The sequence below is a fragment of the Propithecus coquereli genome, unplaced genomic scaffold (assembly GCF_000956105.1).
Source record: "Propithecus coquereli isolate 6110/MARCELLA unplaced genomic scaffold, Pcoq_1.0 Scaffold128, whole genome shotgun sequence".
Lineage (NCBI taxonomy): Eukaryota > Metazoa > Chordata > Mammalia > Primates > Indriidae > Propithecus > Propithecus coquereli.
The window spans coordinates 3497128-3517543 of record NW_012136969.1 but is presented as its reverse complement, the minus strand read 5'-3'; the positions used below and the strand labels follow the sequence as shown (position 1 = coordinate 3517543).

The window sequence follows — 20416 nt, the reverse complement described above, 5'->3', positions numbered from 1 at the left end:
GAATTCAGGCAGTCTGTTTCTAATATAACTCACTTACCTGCCATTCAATTGTGACTTCTCATTACATATTAAAATCAGGTTATAGAAGAATATGTGTACTGTGATATCATTTTATTTTTTTAAATGAGGATAACTATATGTATGCATAAAGAGAGCCTGCAAGGATATACATCAAAACGTGAACAGTGGTTATCACCAATGCATGTTGGAATTACACTTTATCTCTAAATTAAAAAATAAACATCTTCCTGCCTTCAGAGGGGTGCAGAGTAAGTGGAAAAGAGTAACATATGTACAAAATAGCTATAAAGCAAGAATGAAAATGAAATGAACACTAGCAGAAGTAGAAATATAACATGAAAAATTAAGTAGAGAATGATTATTTCTGATTAGAAGCATCTGAAAAGGTGGGGGGACATTTTTGAAAGCCCTGAAGGATTGTTAAAACTTTGACAAGTGCACATGGGACAAGAAGGTCTGAGACATGAAGCAGGAATAGGCAGGGCATGCTTGTTGAAAGGCAAGAAGTCTGATGCAGCTTGAGAAGTAGGAGATAGGATGGGGAAGAGAGTCTGGGGCTTGCTTTTGGACAATATTGAGAATGAAGAGCTTAGACTTCATGCTGAGCTACTACTCACTGTTGAGGAATGTTGTGATAATGATTAGAGATGCATTCCAGATAGATAGATGATTGAATGATTGATACATCAGGCAGTAGTAGTTACAAATAATTAGAAGTTACTAATTAGTTACAAATAATTGGAGGGAATGGGGACAAGAGACCACTTAGGATATGAATGAAAAAATATAGGCAAAATGATTACAGCCTTAACTAGGACAGCAGCAAAAACCAGAAACAATACCAAGTACGGTAGAGAGCAGAGAATGGAAGCTCATCAACATCAGCATTTAAGGGAAGATGGAGTAAGATAAGCTAGAAAAGTAGACTGGAAATAAGAAGCCACAGGGGCAAAAGGAAAACTATGAAAGGACAATGTCCACGAAGCCCTGGGAGGAGACAAAGTGAATCTAGAGTGACGATAGAATTTGGACAAAACATTCGCTTGACAAACAGAAGGCGAAGGAGGCCAGGTTAGAGTCGAGAGGTGGGAAAAGAGGTGCAGAGGCTGTGAGATGAAAGGCTGAGAGGTGGTGGTCACACAAAGGTTTCATAATTTCAGGTTTTCGAGGTGGGAACAGTTCTAGTTTGTCTAGGATCAGTTGGCGCTGCCATTAATAGGCACCAAATTGGGCTAATTTGACTCTTATAAATATTGGTTTTTATCAAGTTGGCACGACCACTAGAGAGACCGACACAGACACCTGATGCACTGGGTACTCTCCATCATCCCTCCTCTCTCTCCTGGGGTCCTTCTATCCTACTCCACATACTCGCACGTATGCTTACGATAGCCCCTATCCCAGATGCTGCCCCTTCATGTTTGGTTTTGTCAGGAAAAAATAAATAGCAGAAAACACAACACCTACTTATTTGGGAACTCTTCCTCATAGATGTCTGGATGTCAAAAATTAGACCCAAACCCTTCTTGGAAAGCTCAAATGCACAAACAATTTTTACTACTTTTCTTTCTTTTATACTCATGACTTCATATTTAAAATGCAACCCGCTCCATGACTCCCCTTCGCCTCTCAGAGTAGACAGAAAACTTTCTCAATGCATGTATTTTTTTTTCCAAAAAAGACACTGAGGAAGATTCAAATCAATTTAGAGATCACAGAATCACAGATCCTGGAATATCCTAGAAGCTCCTGTTATGGTTGTTTGGGCATAATAAACTCAAAAGAGAACTGCTTTCACTTACTATCTCATGTAAAAAAAAAAAAAATCAAGGCTCTTACTAGAAGCATCACTCTTTAATGTATAGATGTATATACATGTATATACTGACTATTTGCATTTTCTCTAAGTTTCTTGTTCATACACTTTGCTTATGTTACTATTGCCTATTTCTTATTTTGTAGTGCTCTTTGATAGTATGTTTACTAACCATTGTCTGTCATATGTACTACTGTGATTTTCCATGTTTTAAGGCTTCATTGTCCACAGGTACTAGTGAATGGCCATCCTCTGGACAAGGGCTCTGAGTCAAGATTTTCCCTGGCCTCTGAGGATCTGTGGCTACTGAAGTATGAGTATTCAATGCAAATGCATTAGGAGATATGCATGCTTCCTATTATAAAATCAATGCTTCTATGAATCCCCCTGAAATGAGACAGCATCACATTAATCTTTATACTGTACCTAAAGAAAAGGAAGCCTTTTCCTGGAAAAGGATCTCTGCTTTATTGTGATTTACTATCTCATTGTAAGCCCCATTTTTTCTGGATTGCCTTACACCCTAAAGTGGTGTATTCTTCTCTGATACCTTGTAGGAATATATAAGAGACTCAGTAAGAAGTTTACATGGTTTTTGAGAGGCCCAAGGGCTCTAGGATCCCTGTGGCTTTTAATTAGCTCAGGGTTGGCCTGGTGCATTCTATCTCAAATGCTCACCAGATCAAGGATTTGCTGTCTTATGTCTATGCCTTTTGTCTTCCCAATGAAATGATAAGCTCAGTTGTCACTTTTCATTTTGCTTTTCAGGAGCCCCAGTGTTTTCTTGGACACAGAACAAGGCTATTTGGCGTCTCTCCCTGTGAGTAATGATCTATTTATGGACTAGTTTCTCTGGCACATTTCTCCTGACATAGTTCTCAAGACACAGAAAAAGAAGAAAGGAAGTTGGGCCAAATGGCACCTGAGCATGGCAAATGGGATGAAGGCGCAGGTGATTCAATCAGTGAGTCAACACATTTTTGTGGAGCTTCATCCATAGACTAGGCTGGGGTCCACTTGCTAGTATGGTGTAATTTGAAAACCACAAGACTCACCTAAGCTAAAACACTTCCTTCAACATTAAAGATTCAGCTTCTAAGGATCTTAGCAATATCTTAGCCATGATCAGTAGCCTGAGAAAAAGAAACATAGCAGGAATCAAAAGGGGCAAGAAGAAAAAGAAATTGAAGGGCTGCTCAAAGAGAAGCAGCTGTTCAAGACAGACTACAGTCACAGATGTGTTTGGAGACAGAATTAACCTACAGCGTGAGCATTATAAACGTGTACTTTTAAAAGGCACAAGTACTGAGCATTGAATGGTGAGGAAATCATATGGTTCAGACTGAGGGTAGATTCGTGCCAGCTACAATGACGCTGAAAATGAAAAGAGAGAGAAATTGAAGTGATACCATTATAAGAGTACAATGGAAACTTCTTGGGCTGATGAAGGAAGGGAAGGTGTGTTCCTCACACAATCCATAGAATAGGCACCACAGCGAGGCAGAGCTCAGCTAGAGGACAAATAGCTACTAACTGGCTAAAAGACAATTTGCTTGACACAGTGCTCAGATACACCCTTAACATCCTTTCTGTGATCTCGTTTCTCAATGGGCATATGAAGTCATTAGATAAGATGACTACTCTGTAACTAATTCTGATCACAGCAACGTGGAAGGGTGGGAAATATCCTCAAAACAGTTACATGAGAGTTCACGATAGCCAAGGAGGAATATTGCAGGGACTTCCTAGAAGAAAGGAACAAAAATCCCTTAAGCTAAAAATCTAGAACTAGCTAAAAGGACTAAGTGTATGTGTGTGAGAGGAGGGGAGTCTCGGTGTAAAAATAAGACTCAAAAAACTGTAAATGATTCTGCTGAGGAAGAAAAGATGAGCTATATAGAGAGACCATGTGACTATAGAAGGGGGATTTTCAGTGAGTCCCTCTTGAAAGACCATATACTAAAGGGGACATATAACCAAGATAAATGCATTAAAATAAAATAATTACAAGGAGTTGTGAGATTGGTAACAGCAAGAGTGAACTAAGGGAACTGAGTGTTGAGAAAATGTTGGGAGATAAAAAGAGGTTTTATTGGGTTTTGTAAGAATAAAAGAGAGAAAGAAGAATTGAGGCTGATGATGGAGAAGAAACGATGGAACTTGGCAATTTGGTGCCCTTCAACAGGGATGTGGGGGAAGTATGGATGCAAAGATGCAAAGATGTCTGGGGGAGAAAGTGGGTGTCTTACATTAGGGGTCAGCAGCAAGAAATGTCTAAAATGGGCAAGAGAGTAGACACAGACAAAAGCAAGGGAGAAAAGGGGCAGAAACCTGGAGAAAACCGAGGGAAATGTCAGAGTAGAAATTATCCTGGGTGAAGTCCATACAGAACAACTGATAAAGTGAAGTTTGCACTCAGTGGGCCCTCAATGCAGTACACTTACAGACACATACATGCTTAAGAAAGCGTATGTTGCATTTTGTAGGAGTAAATCAATGTTGGTTAGTTAATAGGAATTTCTGTAATGTTGGCAGAACTTGTAATTTTTTGTTGGTTTTTAATGTCTGTACCTGAAGGATGTTGCTGATATTTTTGAAATCCAAGACCAAGGAAAGGGGAAAGGCAACTGACATTTATAGAGAATAAATAATGTGCCAGAGATTTACAGACAGCTCAGATACTCCTTGAAACAATCATATGAGGTAGGTGTTGTGAGCCCATTTTTAGAGGAAGAAATTGAAAGTCAGAGAGGTTATTTATCCTATTAGCTCATCAAAGCAAGTAAATCAGAACTGAAAATCATCTGTTGGATTCCAGAGCCCAGGTTCTTCCCATTGGGCAGTACAGGATATTATGAACTTCAGGTATCAGGCGGCATCATCACTTACGGCTTACTCAGCTTTGGAGCGAGCCTCTTATCTGACCCTATCTTGCTAAAATATGCTTCTTTAGAATGATCATTTGAAATCTGTAATCCAGGGCATTTTTGGCTCATTCTCTCTCTACCTATTGCCAGTTAGGCATCTAGCTTCCAACTCTCTGAAGCGCAGAGTCATTCTATTCATTCATTGCTCTTTTGGTTCACTTACTCATTCACTTCCATTTGCTGACTCATTACACTTCCATGTATTCACCAAAGATTTACTGCATACTTAAATATGTCTAATAAATCAAAGAATAGGAATGTGTCCAGTTTCAACTACTGCCTAACTGTCAAGATCTCGATCAGCCTGTTCAGATTCAATCTGGATTATTCATCCAGTTGAATTTTCTTGGTGATTTTGGTCAAAATAGTTTGCTCCAACCTTACAGAGGTAGAGGGCATTGGGACCCTTCCTTTAGAATTGAGTTTGATACTTTCAAACCACATGGCTATGTCTGGCAAGGCCTTGGTGCTTCTATTTTAGGTAAATTTGAAATAGCTGATTCCTTCTGGATCAGTTCAGACCTCTGCTCCCTAGACCCTTTCCATTTTCCTTTTTCTGCAGGCAGCACCCCTCTCCACCCACCTACAGTTTTAAAATAAAAGCTGAGAACCTTCTCCACTTCTCTGGGTAATCTCAGACACTCTTCATATTAAAAAGGGAAGATAGTAAGCATAAAACTTAATAGGCTTAGGTAAGTAATTCTGGGCAAATTAGGTAAAGTGATTCCCTGTATGAATGCCAAGCATGTACTATATTTACCATAGAACACTTCCTAGTTATATCAAAGAGAAACACATCTGAACCTAAGGTGATTTCTATCCTCAGCCAGCACATGCATTTCCATCTGCTTCAGACTACACACTTTGGTTTTCAATTGACAAATGAACAACAAAAATTTGAGCTCCACATTCCTGGAAGAGTAACTTCATCCCCCTTTCATTTTCTGTAAAACAATGGGGCTGACGGAGTAATGTTTTAATAACAAGTACTTGTGAAGAATTTTAGAATTCACCCTCCAATACATTACCTCAAAACAATCGTTTTTGAGTCACCCTTGTCTTCATTTTAAAAATGAAGCAATTAAATCTCAGAGGAGTTAAGACAATTCTCAGCTACACAGTGAGTAAGCCACACAGACAAGGCTCAGACTCAGATCTTTTGACTGAAATGTCACACTCTTTACAATACATTCCACTATTTCTAAATGATCTCTATATTCTCTTTCGGGGGGACGCGTATGAACTGCAAAGTTACCTGGAGGATCATGGGCAGGTTTTGCATTAGGGGTCCACAGCAAAGGCTGTCTGAAATGGGCAAGAAAATAGAAAAAGACAAATGCAAGGGAAAAGCAGCTCTGGAGAAAAGGGGCAGAAGATGGACGAAATGTCAGAGGAGACATTATCCTGTGTGAAGTCCATACAGGGTGATCGATAAGGTGAAGTTTGTGTTTCATCTCCTATGATAATGGAACTTTCTTTTGGTCAACAGTGTCATCACCTAAGTTATAGCAGTTTCCTAAACTCAAACCAAGAAATAATTCAGAATTACTTTTGAAGAGAAATAAAAGGTTCTCAAGCTTCTTGCTGTGGTTCTGGATGTTCAGGAGCAGGTTTATTTGAAAGCTGAATCTATCTTGAAGGTAACTCATCATTATTTTCAGGATGAGGGGAGTGGGGAAGCTAGCACCTGGAGGAGAAAAATGAGACAAAAATCTTAGTGGGTAGATACTCTCTTTGCTACAGAAGGATGTGGTAGATCAGAAAAATTCCTAGATAGAAAGTATTCTTGGTGTGATCCATACATTCTTTCTGAAGGAACCAGAGGAAAAAGAGGCCCGAGTCTCCTAAACTGCCTTCTTGGATCCACAACAAAGAATCCTGAATTCAAGGAAAGGTAGAGGAACAAAGACTTGCAGCTAAGGTGAGAGTCTGGTAAGAAGAGGAGAAAGATAACTCTTGGACGAAGGCTCATCCTTCGGTGAAAGACCATATGTGGGATTCTCTCCTCCATATGCCCTACTTGGAAAAGCTATTAATTATCTCATAAATTCTGATTTATTCTCAAGTGACTTTAACCTTCTTGTAATGTCAGTCAATTCATTCACCCAGTTCTGACTGATTAAATGTCTCTTCTCTCAGTTCTTCTATAAATTCTATTTTCTCTAGAGGTATAGAGTTTAGCTTTTCACCATTTGCTTACAGACTTGTTTTCCTGGAGACTTTTATGAAAGGGGACACATTTTAAGGGTGCAAGTCATCATATTCTCTTTTAATATGGTTAAACTCTGCAAGAAGTTTACATTTCCTTTTAATCAGTTTGGCAAATTTCTTCCATGTAGCTGGTATTTAAGTGTATGAAAACTTCTGCTCAGAACAAGAAAACCATAAAACATCCAATAATTGTTCTCCAAAGCTTGTTTCCAGGCAACACTGTCACACCTTATATGGCTTCCCCAAGAGAAACTCTGGGCACAATTTTGGATAGTCTACAGCTTTCGCATAGCCCCAAATTCCTCCACAAAACTGCTTCACAGGGCTGCCATACCCCAGATCACACAGACGACAACAAACTATGCTGAACACCTGTCAGCATTGCACCCAGAACCAAACCTACTAACCAGAGGTGAACTCATATTCAGAGATCTCAAGAGAGCTAGATTTCCTATACAAATTTACATTTCCTTAATAATGGATCATATATAGAGATAAGAAGGTATATGTGCTAAGTGTTTTTAGTTTTCCACAGGCATTTTCTTACCCTGATTCCTTAATCTGGGTCCAATTTGTATATTTTATTAAAGCACTATGCAAATGAATCTTTATATAAGATAGGGTTTTATTTCTATGGGTATCACTTAACTGCATCTTCTTCCACATGAACTGTACCCCTTAACCTGGCCATCTTCCCCCACATAGACAGAGCAAGGCAGAATTCTGCTCAAGTTAGAAGAATGTTTTAATGTTTCAAGGTCCCAGTGAAATGGACTCTTATGCATAAGTAGGCTCCCTGGCATGTGCCCAAACTACCAGAGTCCCATGTGCCCGATAGCCAGTGGTTGCGGCTGAAATGCCTCTGCCTCATTCAGAGGAATCCTCTAGGACCAAGCCCCAGCCTGGGCCCCCATTATCCACCATGAATGTGTAGATCTGCCTTGTTCTGGGTCTCTGGAGCTATCTTATATCTTGAGATGTTCTCTTGCTCTCCTGCCTTTCAGATCTAGTGATTGCTACTGGCTTCTTGGATGCACTCTCAAAACGCTAATTATTTTTCCCTCCAGTTCATGTATTCAATAAATTTTAATTAAATTTATAGAATGTGATAGGCACTATTCTAGGTCTTTGAGATGTAATAATGGACAAAATATACAGAATCCCTCATCTTGTGATGCTTCCATTTTAGTAGGAAGAAGCAGGTCACAAATATGTAAACATACATATGAAAAATAAGGTGTTTATCAGTACTACTGAAAAACATAAATCAGAGTAAAGAGTTAAAGAATAATGGTTGGGGTGTTTTAGGCAGAATTATCACAGAAGGCCTGTCTGATGACACTTGAGCAGAGGGATGACGTGGTGGGAAAGGGAGACATGCAGATTTCTGCAGAGCAGGCATCCCAGACTGAGTGAACAGCAAGTACAAAGACACTGTGGTGAAAGTATTCTTTGGGGTGCTTGATAAACATCAAGGTTACCGTCTCTGCTCTAGCTGCCTGGATCCTGGCCAAGCACAGCTCAGACCCGATCAGTGTCTATCTGGGGTACACACATTGGGTCATAAACAGGGGGAAGGAGTGGAGCCCTGGAGCCAAAAAGCAGATGCTGGACATCTTCTTGTTATGGGGTGTGAAAGGAGATAACCCAGCACTGCGTGGGTGGCTGGGATTCATATTGCTCACACCTCAGTTCTATGATTCTGTGCAAGCATTTATATGTGTCTATGTCCAGGTAACCTACCAGTACAACTAAGGAAAATGAGACTTAAAATATGCATTTAACCAATAGTCATAATGTTGTCTTCATGCTTGAGAAAGCACACATTATCATCAATTCCCAAGAATTTCCATGAAAGTAGAATGATACAGAGAAAGAGGGCTGAGATTTAATTTTTAAAGTGGAGTTTTGATGTGTTTATCAAATTGCTTCATTTTCTCACCTCTTGCCATGCTTCTGAATTCCGTGGTTCGTGGGTCAGTAGTGACTAAAGGTGGTATTCAGACAAAGACCTGACAAAGTTTTGGGGTTACCAGCTTAAGGAATCATATTTTCAACTTGTTTGTTTGTCTTGATTTTTTTTAAATAAAAAAAGGAGGTTACAGTGTAATGGAGAAAAGTGTGACAACTCAAGCTTCATATCCAAGTGGTTCTGAGGGCTATATCAGCTATATGTCATATGCATATGATAAATAATGAATGATAATAATAGCTACAATTTCCTTAGTCCTTATTATGTTATAGACTCTATGTCAAGGCAAGTAATTTATTTGTTCCTTATAAAATCTCTGTAGGTGGAGGGGTACTTTCATATCTCCATCCTACAGATGAGATATCTGAGAGTTAGCAAGACTGAGGGATTGGTCCCAACATCACAAGGCTAGTGAATGGCAGAGCTGGGGTTCGAACTCAGCTCCATCTGACCCCATAGTCCAAGCTCTTCGCTCACCTCATGATCCTGCTTCCAGAGCAGGGAAAGATAATCAGAGTATTTAAGAATTGGAGTTTTCCTTATGCTTCCATCATAGAGAAAAATCATCAGTTAGTATAAGAAAGAGTTCATGACTTAAGCTGGCAGATAAAATGCATTTGTTGTAGCATTCATTCCTTAAGGTTCAAGATGACAAAAAGCTAAATTGAAAAATTTCTGCCAATATGTTTATAGAAGAACACCCTCCCTAGGTAACACGGACACCATCTCATCACAACATTACAATTGATTTTTGCCCAACTTCAAAGTGTTCTTCCAATGGGAGAACATCAGGCCATGGAGGAGAAGATAGAGTGCAGTTAGGGCTTAGGTGGGCAGGAAGGGGTAGGAAGATGGGGAGGCAATCTGCAGTAGCTTGTGGGCAACAGCATTTACATACAGCATGAGTTTCATTTTGCTGGGAATTTATTGCTCAAACTAGTGTTTTTGAATTCCCTAGAATCCTATTCCTGTGTAGGAGCTGTTTTGCAGGCAGGTGTAATGGAATCAACACTGGCTTAACAGGCTGGAAACCAGCCTGTCTTTCCAGCCTCTCCAGCCACCAGTTGTGGGACCCTGAACAAGTCAACCTCAATGGACTTCAACTTTCTCATCTGGAAAAATAAGATGATTGGAACAGACTATCCCTTCCAGCAATTCTTTGAATCAAGGATAATTTATAGCTTTTACCATTCATCAAGTTCAAATTAAGTTTCCTCTTTATGTTATCTCTTGCTAGAATATGAACTCTTCAAAAAGTACATGTTATAAGTAGGTAGCTACTAGAAGGAGCCCAGAAAATATTTATTTATGACTGTATCTAAAAAATATATATGAGAACAGATGGCCAAAGGACCCTAAGATATATCAGCTTTAAGATGGAAAGCAGAATTCATCATTCTTATACACAGTAACATTTACCAAATGTTTATTAATCAAAGGAAATTGGTTCCATTTGAAATTGTAGCTAAAAGTCAATGGCAGAATAAAATGTAAGGTATGATTCCACCTTTAAAAAAATATGTAAATGTTAGTGCACAAAAAAAATTGGAAGAACATACACCAAACAATTGACAGTGGTTTCCTGGGAAAGAATTTGGGGCAGAAATGTGAGTGATATTTACTTTCTACGCCAGGCACTTCATTATATAAGCGTTTTGTATACCATTATAGTACGTATATATAATTGTTTTAATTCATTTCTTAATTGCTAAAATACTTTAATTGTTCCAAACTAGCCTGGCCAGGAACTGTAAAAAACTAAACTCGAAAGATTTTCTCAAACCTGGAGATATTACCTTGCTTTTACACTGCAGAAAAAGAAACATAAGAGAGATAATGTTTTTTCCAGTTAATACAAGTGTGAATGAAAAGGTCTTCCTTTTTTTTTTTAGTTCCTATGACCCCCAGGAGAGAAGGCTGTGGGCTGATTATTAGAGCATTTGAGCGTGTGGGTTTGCCTGGAGCACAGGCTGGCAGACGGGAATGATGATAAAGCCAGCCCGGCTTTCAGAGCTGCTGAGCTGAACAGCAGTCCTCTCACCCAGATATTATTCTTGTTAATTGTATCTGATTCCACTTAATTATATATTTCATTGAATTCAAATGTTGGCGGGGGGCAGGTCACTGTTCCACACTACTCATCAGAAACCTCAATAAAAAGAGCACCCCAGAAACCCTTGATGGTCAGCCGCGCAAATACATTCCCCTTCATTGTGACAGATTTGCTCCAGTAAATATGACCACCTTTTCTTCTGTGGCTCTGAGCATTTCTAGAATGCTTGATGCCATCATACCCAAAGAAAAAGCCCTTTCTAACATAACTGAGACAATATAAAATAAGGGCTTTCGTGTCATGTAAAAATTTATGAGATTCACGCAGAGAGATGTATTTATCTCCCACATGTATGCATCTCTTTTCTCTGTTGTTGCTGATGAATGGAAAAAGATAAATGTACCAGATAAGGAGGAAATAACGGCAGGACGTGGAGCTGACTGTTCACTTCCCATCCAGTCAACGCTGACAAGTTGCTGAAGCCTGTCACCTAAGGGGTTATGGGTGGCGAGAAGTTTATGGGGTGGTCTGAAACTCTAAGGCTTCAAGAGCCAAAAGGATTAAGCAGGGTGAGCACAGCCTTTGGATCTGGGTTTGAGTCCAGCTCTAGCTTTCAGAACTTGGGTAAGCTAATCCAACTTTCTGACACTTGCTTGGCTCAGCTGTCAAATGGGGATATCACTACCTATTTTCCAGTGTGTTGCAGAAACTAATGAGATAATATATGTAAAGCCCCTACTATAGTCTATAGTAGTACCTTGTAGAGTACATACGAGACACCCACTCAAAATTACCTTCCTTAATCTCTTTTTCTCCTTTCCATTCATGTTCCTTTTCCCTACTTTCCTATTTTTTAGTTTTTTGGCAGCAATAGCCAACTTCTGTCATTCTCCCTTCTGACCTCAAATCTTCAAAACAGGCCAGCAGTGCCAAGACCAGCCAAGTTGACGCGTGGAATAATTTTCTTCTCTTTTCTATCTTGGGTCTTGACAGAACTAAAAACTATGGTAGTAGAGAAACTACATGTAAATTTATAAATGAAGGGGTTAGTCTAGATGATCTCTACATTTTTCTCCAGCTGTGAGACAAAGAGATAAATATAATAGATGATAAGTAGATAGAGCTTTTATTCAGCTTTTATTTTTATCCTTTTGGCCTCATTTTTACAATGTGAATATGTTTGCCCTGAAATATTTACTTGCAGCTCATACTGCCATGCTGAAAGGTGTTTCCTTCACTATGTTCAATGAGGCCCTTGCCATACACAGTGTTACTGCATTCTCGAGCCAGCGCTGGAAGGCCAGGAAGCATCCTGTGCTGAGACCAGGGTCAGGCCAGTGAGGCACTTGCATCAGGCACAAAATGCAAGGGGTGCCAAAACACTCAGTAATCAACATAAATAACATTTTTAATGCAATATTTTAAAAAATCATAATGCAAAGATTCTGTAATGAGCAAAAATAACAAAATTTTAAATAAAGACAGGAACCAACCCTGTACTTGCACAAACCTGGTCCTCACCCTGGGTAGAGTCTGGGTCTGAAATCGGGAGGGGAGAGTTCTGGTCTCAGATCTGATACTACCCAGCTACAGTAAGTAGTGTCCTCAGGCAAGTCTCTGCACTTCTTTAGTTCTTGGATCCCTCATCTCATTTCCCTTGAAAATCTGATTAGATAACTTCCAATGAACCTTTAAAGGTGAAAATTCTATGATTTTCTATAACACAAAGCTGCATTATTTGGGGCACCATCAATGACTCAAAAGGGTACGATTGATTCATTCAATCAAAAACGTTTACTGAGCATTTACTATGTGCCAAGCGCTACATTAGGCACTGAACATAAAAAATTGGGGACTACTGGAAGACAGAGAAAGGGAAGCCAATCTTAGTGTTAGAGGTCGACCTTCCCTAGAAAGTAACTTTTGCCTAAATACCCAAAGGAGTTAGTTAGGGAGAGGCAAGGATGGAATTCCAGAAGGAGGGAACAATGTGGCCAAAGACCTAAAGGTAAAAAGAAACATCTCATTGGAGTAACTGTAAGAAGTTTAGTAGGGCTAAAACATTAATAGGATGGATGGGACCAAAAAAGAAACAAAAGCAGTGTTTGATTACAGCATAGTAGTAAAAGTATTTGCCCGAGTGCAAAGCAAAGAACACTGAGTTATGGGTCAGATCTGGGTTCCAGTCTTTGCACTGCTGCCAACTAGCGAGGTGACGGGGCTTCCACATCCACTGGGATTCTATTATAGTTTAGAACACACAACAAACTTTTCCATGAAAAGAGAGGCATTTAATTTCCTAAGGAATGTTGTAAACCTCATATCTGAGATAGTTAGAGTTTATATCCCTCAGTACCAAGAGGTGCTGTAATTAATACATGTAGTTATATCCCTGAAAACAATTTGGTAAACAGCTAAGTCCCTGTCATGTGATGCCTGTGAGCCTGAAGAATGCAAGGACCAGCAAGCAAACTCTCATCTTCTCCAGACAGGTGCGAAAAGTAAGCAACTAAGCAAACGTTATTGGCAGACACCCCCAGCACATGTCTACTCCACCTAGGCTTATGACAGCCAGGCTGGTCTGCTCCTGCCATATTTGTGTCTGCTGATTTAATTTCTGCACTTAGGAAGACAGGGAGACTGCTATTTATAGCCAACCAAAAACAATTTTTTAAATGAACACTTAAGCACACCATCTCTAGAGTCCTAAGCATAAAGTCAAAGCTTTATGGTTTTAACCTCGCTGTTGTCACACAAGATACCTGCCATTTATTGAGCACTTATTCTGTGTCAAGCTTTACAAGTACTCATCTAATTTTCACAATCTTATGCAACAGGTTCTACTACCATCTCTGTCTGAAGAGCAGAATTGGAAGCACAGAGAAGTAAACTGTGTACCCAAAGTCTCACAGCTGATAAGTGGCAGAGCCAGAATTAAGAATTCAATTAATTCAGGATTCTGAATTAATTCAGGTTAAAAGCCTGTCTAACTCTAGAGTCTGTGCTCTCAACCACTGTGCTACATAAACAAGGAAGGCTCACCAGCCTGCATGCCCAAGTGGCACCAATGGGGGCAGGACTCAGAGGCTCTGTCAGTTTCCAGGACACTCAAGGATCTGAATTCTCTGGGCTGCAGAAAGCACCTCAGTCATTTAGTTGTGGGGAGAAGAGCATCTTCAGTATCTGTCCTCAAATCCATCTTTCCATGCTCTCAGGAAGAGGTACACTTCCTCCTATCTCTCTGCTCCTGCTCCCCTTTCCCACACCTTTTGTTTTCCTTAGACACTAGCACTTTCCAACTGCTCCCCCTTGATAAAAACTGCACTTTCAGCTCACTGTACCTTCCCCCTATGGCCCTATAACTCTTTTCCCTGCCAGACTTCATAAATGACTGATAGGTACACATTGCTTTGATTTTTTTTTTTTTTTTTTACCTCTTATTCCCCGCTGGACTCTCTGAAATATGGTTTTTGAGCACACTGCTGCACGAAGATTGCTTTTCTAATGGTTACCAGAAGGCTCCTTTTCATTGTCTTTTTCAGTTCTTCTACTTTCAATCTTCTCAACGTCTCCTCACTTAAAATCAGCCTGGTAATTTACACATCTGATGAAGGAGACAGCTTGTACGATTACAAAAATGGGCTTTGAGACCTGACTCTGACCCTTACCAGCCTGGTAACTAGGGACAAACTATTGGAACCTCTCTGCCTCAGCAGTAAAGTGGGAAAAGGAACCTTGGGTGTTGTGGGGATTAAAGGAGATTCTACACATATGCACTTACACAAGGCCGACCTTGGTTAGGATTGCTTTGACCTTGGTTAGGATTGCTTCTAGCAAGTCTGACCACCCTTTCTCATGATTCCCTAAGGCTTTTACCTTCATGCCAGTTCTTTCCCACCTTGTCTAAGTATTCCCTTCCTATGCTCTTTACTGGTGCTTGTTTCTTTCCTTAATCCCTAATTTTTGCTAAATGCTGAAATTTAGTCTTTGGCTCTATGGTCTCCTGTTCTTCCCATCCTCTCTCATAGTAAAAACAATAGTTGGCATTTATAGTGAAATCACTATATGCTGGGATCTGTACTAGTGCTTTCCAGGATGTTCCAGTGAATCCCCAAAATCTATTTCTGTAGAACACCATTGAACCTTTCACCCTCCTAAGTTAACCTCCCTCCCCATTTCTTGGCTACCATTCACCCAGCTACCAATGGTCAAACCAAAGTGTTTTGCTTCACCCCCTGTAGTCAATTTGAAACCAAATTCTGACTATGCTTTTCTCCATTCTGATATCTCTTATTGGGATTTTTGGATTGGAACTCAACGTGTTTGGCCTTGGTTAAGTAAGGAATCTAGTTCCTAGGGCTGCACCATTAGTGGTTGGAACATGGGTGGTCTGGCCATCACCCCAGGATGCCGACATGCTATGAGCTCTTTGTATTTATTATTTTAGAGATGGGGTCTCACTCTGTTGCCCAGGCTGGAAGGCAGTGACATGATCATAGCTCACCACAACCTCTAACTCCGGGGCTCAAGCAATTCTCCCCACTCAGCCTCCCAAGTAGCTAGGACTATAGGCATACACCACCATGCCAGGCTAATTTTTAAGTTTTTTTGTAGAGACAGGTTCTCACTATGTTGCACAGGCTGGTCTCAAACTCCTGGCCTGAAATGATCCTCCCACCTCAGCTTCCCATAATCCTGGGATTATAGGCATGAACCACCACACCTGGCATTATGAGCTCTTTAAATGAGATCATGTGGCTTAAGAACTCCTTGATCCAAATTATTTTTAAAGTTTTTGCAAAGTACATGAAATCAGCAAATTCTGACAAGCAAAGGGGAAGGAAAAAGGATTCACATGTACTGCCAGCCTACTGTATATCATGAACTATGCTAAGTGACGTTGCTTCCAAGATGCAGTGATGATGTAATTTTTTAAATAAAAAAAATATGATGTCACAATGCTATTTCCTAGGGGCACTTCCGAGTACAGTTCTTCTTCATAGAGGTGGCTGAGAAAATGTGTTCTCATTTGATCTGTGGCCTCCCTGGAACATTTTGTCACTGACCTCTGATCAGTTGATCACCTTGGAGAAATGGAAGTCATGACTGGATTCCTCATTCATTTATTTAATTATTCATTCAACAAATATTTATTGAGTCCCTACATTGTACCAGGCCTGTGCTGAATGCTGGTGATGCAGCTGTGAATGCCTTGTTATCACAATGTAGCAAAGAGCTACACAAGTGAATAGTGGGGAAGAAGAGGGTGATAGGGAAACACACAGAGGAGGCCCTTCTTGAATTAGCAGACTTTACTTTCCTCATTTGTCTTTCAGATATATCTCCTCCTGTCCACCCCTATGGCCACCACCCTCATCATTTCACACCTATATTTCCACAATAAGCTCCCTGCCTCCAGTTTCGTCCTCCTCACTGTGGTCACAGTCATCATTCTCTAATGCGAATCTGATCATGTGGTACAATTTCCCAGCCTTCTGCATAAAATCCAAGCTCCCTTGCTTGGGATAGTCCATTCACACTTGGTGCCTGCTTATTTCTCTGGCTTGATGTCGTGCCACTCTGCAGAGTTAAGAACCCACGTCTCTCACTACAGCCGAACAGAACTACTTCCAGTCCTCACAGAGGTTTTTTCCCACCCCGAAGCCCTCCTCTTCTCCTTGTTAGCGTTCGATACTCAGTTTATGTCAACCTACCTAAAAAACTTTCTTGATCTTCTTAACCCTTCTTGAGTTGGATGACCTCCCTTTGTGTCTCTCTCTCAAAACACTCACTCTATGGCATTAGTTATTAATTAGTGCTGCGAGGTGCTGTTCACCTTCTGTGGCCCTAACCCCATGGGATGGCTTACAATAACCCTAATTTTTCAGGCATTCTCAAATGTTTCCTCTGCCTGGAATGCTGTTTCTATCCTCCCCTACTTGGTAAAAGACTATTTATTTTTCAAGAATAACTCAGAGTTTACCTGCTCAAACACACCAGAGGAAGAAAAAAAATCACTTACGTGTCTATGCTATTGGCACTTGGTTTACCCTACAGTTATAACAGTTAATCAGATTGTGTCATAGTTAAATACCTATTTTCTCCTTGAGGACTGGGACCATTTTTTTACTTCTTTATTTTGCGTGGAAGGAGGCAGCAGGGCTAGGGGGACAATGAGCACCAGGCTCCAGCACATAAGTGCTCATGCATGTTTTCTGAGTGTCGAGAAAATCCAGAAGGAGGGATGGAGTACATAGTATACATGTTTAGGAGCTCATAGTACAATGTAAGTACAGATATATATTAACATATATCTCAATATATATATACAGCTAGCTCTGTACTATGTTCTACAACATGGTACAAAGCTATCCTCCTTTCTGACTACTTAATGTGTATTAGCCTTGTATGAACGACTAGATCGTAAACACTTTGCGGGCCAGAACTACATTATACATTTCTATATGACCTCCAATACTAAATACAGAATAGGTGGTCAATAAGTACTTGTAAATAGAATCCGAAAGTAATCAAAATAAATTGATCTTGCAGATAAAAATATATTGTAACAGAACCAATAAAGAACTCTAATAAAAAGAAAAATTAATCTCGATATTTTCTTGCCAAGATTTGCAAAGAAAATGATGAGAATGTTCACCATGAAATAAAAAGGACATATGCTTATAATTATATTTAAACCCCCTCTATGCCAATTTTAACTTGAAAATACTTCTGGAAAGGTCTTTACTCCACTAGTTATTTGAAAAATAAAGATAAAACTTTCAGATTTCTATCTTACGGAATACCCTTAAAAATCATAAAATCCAAGCTGTTTCAATGATCACTGTCCCCTTCCCCATTCCCCCTTTTCCCTTTCTTTTCTTTCTCAAAAACATCTTTACCTTTTTTTACACTGACTTAGGAGTCAAGGTGTCTTTCATCTATGAACTTTCCCAATTAATCTCATGTATATCATGCTTTCTCCCACTTGAATGAAGTCACCAAATGTTAAAAACACAAAAGGTCCCCATTGCAAGGAGCAGCACAGAGGCGATCCCCACCTGTCATCTCAAAGTGAAGAGAGCTCCTCTGATGACGGGTAGTCATCAGTGCTGCGTCTGAACTTCCAGTGTTTACTTCCACCAGCATCGGCTTGGTCCCAGCTTCCCCACACATTTCTCTTAGAAATCCAAGGTTCCCCAGGCACAGAAGAGCCAAAAATATACCTGTCCACCCATCCCACCTTCCAGGTACAAACAACATATCAAGATGGAGAAACTTTCACACTTTCTAGACCTAAAGAACTAATTTGTGATTGTGCTAAAGGTTATACCAGGAAGAATCGAGACTTTTATACTCCAGATGTGGGGCATTCCAGACATCTCCAAGCTAGAGTCCCACCCGGTGAACAGGAGCTGCTAACCATACAAACAGGAGAAGACACACATGGATTCAGGGAAGGCTGTAGAGTACCTCCCCTCCAATCTCCTCCTGTCTTAACTGGCCTCTAGTCACACCTCTCCTAGATGACCATTATCTGTCCCTCTTCCACTTCCCTTTGTCCCAGTCCTGGACTCCTCGCACGCTGACCCAGTCTCAGCTGTTCCAAAGGGCCATTAGATTTGAGGCTTTTCCCAGGTGCAGCAGGCGCTCTGCACTCTGAGATCCCCTCCCAATGGGGCTAGCGTTTGGGGGAATCCTTTTCTCGGAACCTTTTCCCTTGGGCCAAAGATATATTATGAACGGTGCCCGTCCACCAGCTAGATACCAGACGGTAGAGAATCTCTCCCACGAAAGAGGTTGAAAAGAAAAACGGTATCTCCACAAAGAAAAATAATATCCTAGAGTCCTCCACATATTCCACACGTGTGTGTGTGTGTGTGTCATAAAACCCCAAGGCAAAAATAAAGTCCCTGCTTGCCCCTGCCGCTGCCACCACTGCAGCCCCTATCCAGCTCCCAGAGCTGCCGCGGTGCTGTGCATGAAGACAGCACCTTCCCCTGGGAGGAGAGATCCTGGCGCCCAGCGTTTCTAGGAGGTGATTATGACAAGCCTTTCAGTAACTCATCATTCATCTCTGCACTGACCCGAGCCTCACCCCGGCGCCTTTGGCACTGACGCTGAATGAGAAAGGCTGCCCCTCCAATTTTCCAGGTGACACCCCCCCTACACAAACACACACACACACACACTCACTACTAGGCGCATGGGGCGCAGGTGGGGGTGAAAGGGAAGGATGGCAGGTACCCACGCCTGAGGGAAAATCAGTGTCAATGCTTACAGCTGGGGGTGAGAAATCCCAACCCCCGCCCGGGTGGGAGGACTTGGCATCAGCTACCTGCAGGGCGCCCCCGCCTGCACGCCCACCCACGGGCGCCGGCTCGCGTCGCAGCCCGGAATGCAGTCAGGACGGTGCAACGGGACAGAGGGAGCCTCCACGCCCCCTTTGTCTCCACGTTTCCCAAATGACACCGGAGGAAAGTTTACGAGCAGGGAGGGGGGAGCTTTCTACTGGGTCGATCTGACACCTCGCAGGAGGCGACCCTCCCTAGGTCCATCCCCCTCTCTATGCACAGCCCCGGCGCCGCCTTCATCTGCACCTCGAAACCCACAAGCCAAGCTTGGGCCACCTGCGCCGCCGCGTCGCGCCGGGAACCTGTCCCCAGCTGCCGCGGCGCAGCGACGTCCCGGAGCGGCCCGCGGCTGCGGACGCCGCACTCACCTCCGGCAGCGGAGCGTCCGCCCGTGCGCCCTACTGGGCCGTCCAGCTCCCGGGAGCGAGGTGCATTCAGGCAGCGGCTGGCGACACGCTCCCTGGGCGCTGCTGCATTCCGGCTGCGTGGGAGAGCGAGCCGGCGAGCGCGCGGCGCGGGCGTGTACGAGTGTGTGTTTGTGCGAGTGTGTACGCGAGAGTGTGTGTGTGTGTGACAGAGAGGGTTAGTGTGTGCGCGCGCCCGTGGGGCGGAGGTGCGCGGGATCACAGATTCCGCTCGGCGCCCATCCCGCGTCCTGCCTCCTCCGCCTCCTGGCGCTGCTGCTTGCACAGGGTCCAGGTTTCAGGATCTCCTGTTTGTTTAATGAAAGGAAAGGAGCGAAAGGCTGGCCGGGTGGGGGCCAGAGAGGCGGGGAGGGCGCGGGGCTGCGCATGCTCAGAGAGGGACACTGAGTGTTTGCTCCCGAGCCGAGGCAGAGCGAAGAGAGCGAGCTGGGGGAGACGAGATCAAGACCGAGCCCACCAGAGCTGTTGAGGCTCCGCGGGGTTCCCACGAGGCAGAGGGGAAACCCCGCAGCAAAGGTGTGCCCTGCGCGGGGACTCCGTGGCGCCTGCAGCACTGGGAGCCGGTGGCGGGATCCCCACCCACCCTAGGAGACCGTTTCTGCCTGGATCCCTGGGTAACGCCGGGCTGTCCTCCTCT

The 20416-nt window shown here is 42.2% G+C and overlaps 1 protein-coding gene across 1 annotated transcript in view; it reads right to left on the bottom strand.

Moving 5' to 3' along the window:
* LOC105805412 (lipid phosphate phosphatase-related protein type 1) overlaps window positions 1-20078 on the bottom strand; it is a 347088-nt gene extending 327010 nt beyond the window's left edge. Inside the window, exon 1 of the mRNA XM_012638306.1 lies at window positions 19723-20078. The gene's annotated coding sequence lies outside the window, so the exon portion shown is untranslated. The remainder of the gene's footprint in view (window positions 1-19722) is intronic.
* Between the last annotated feature and the right edge of the window lie 338 nt (window positions 20079-20416).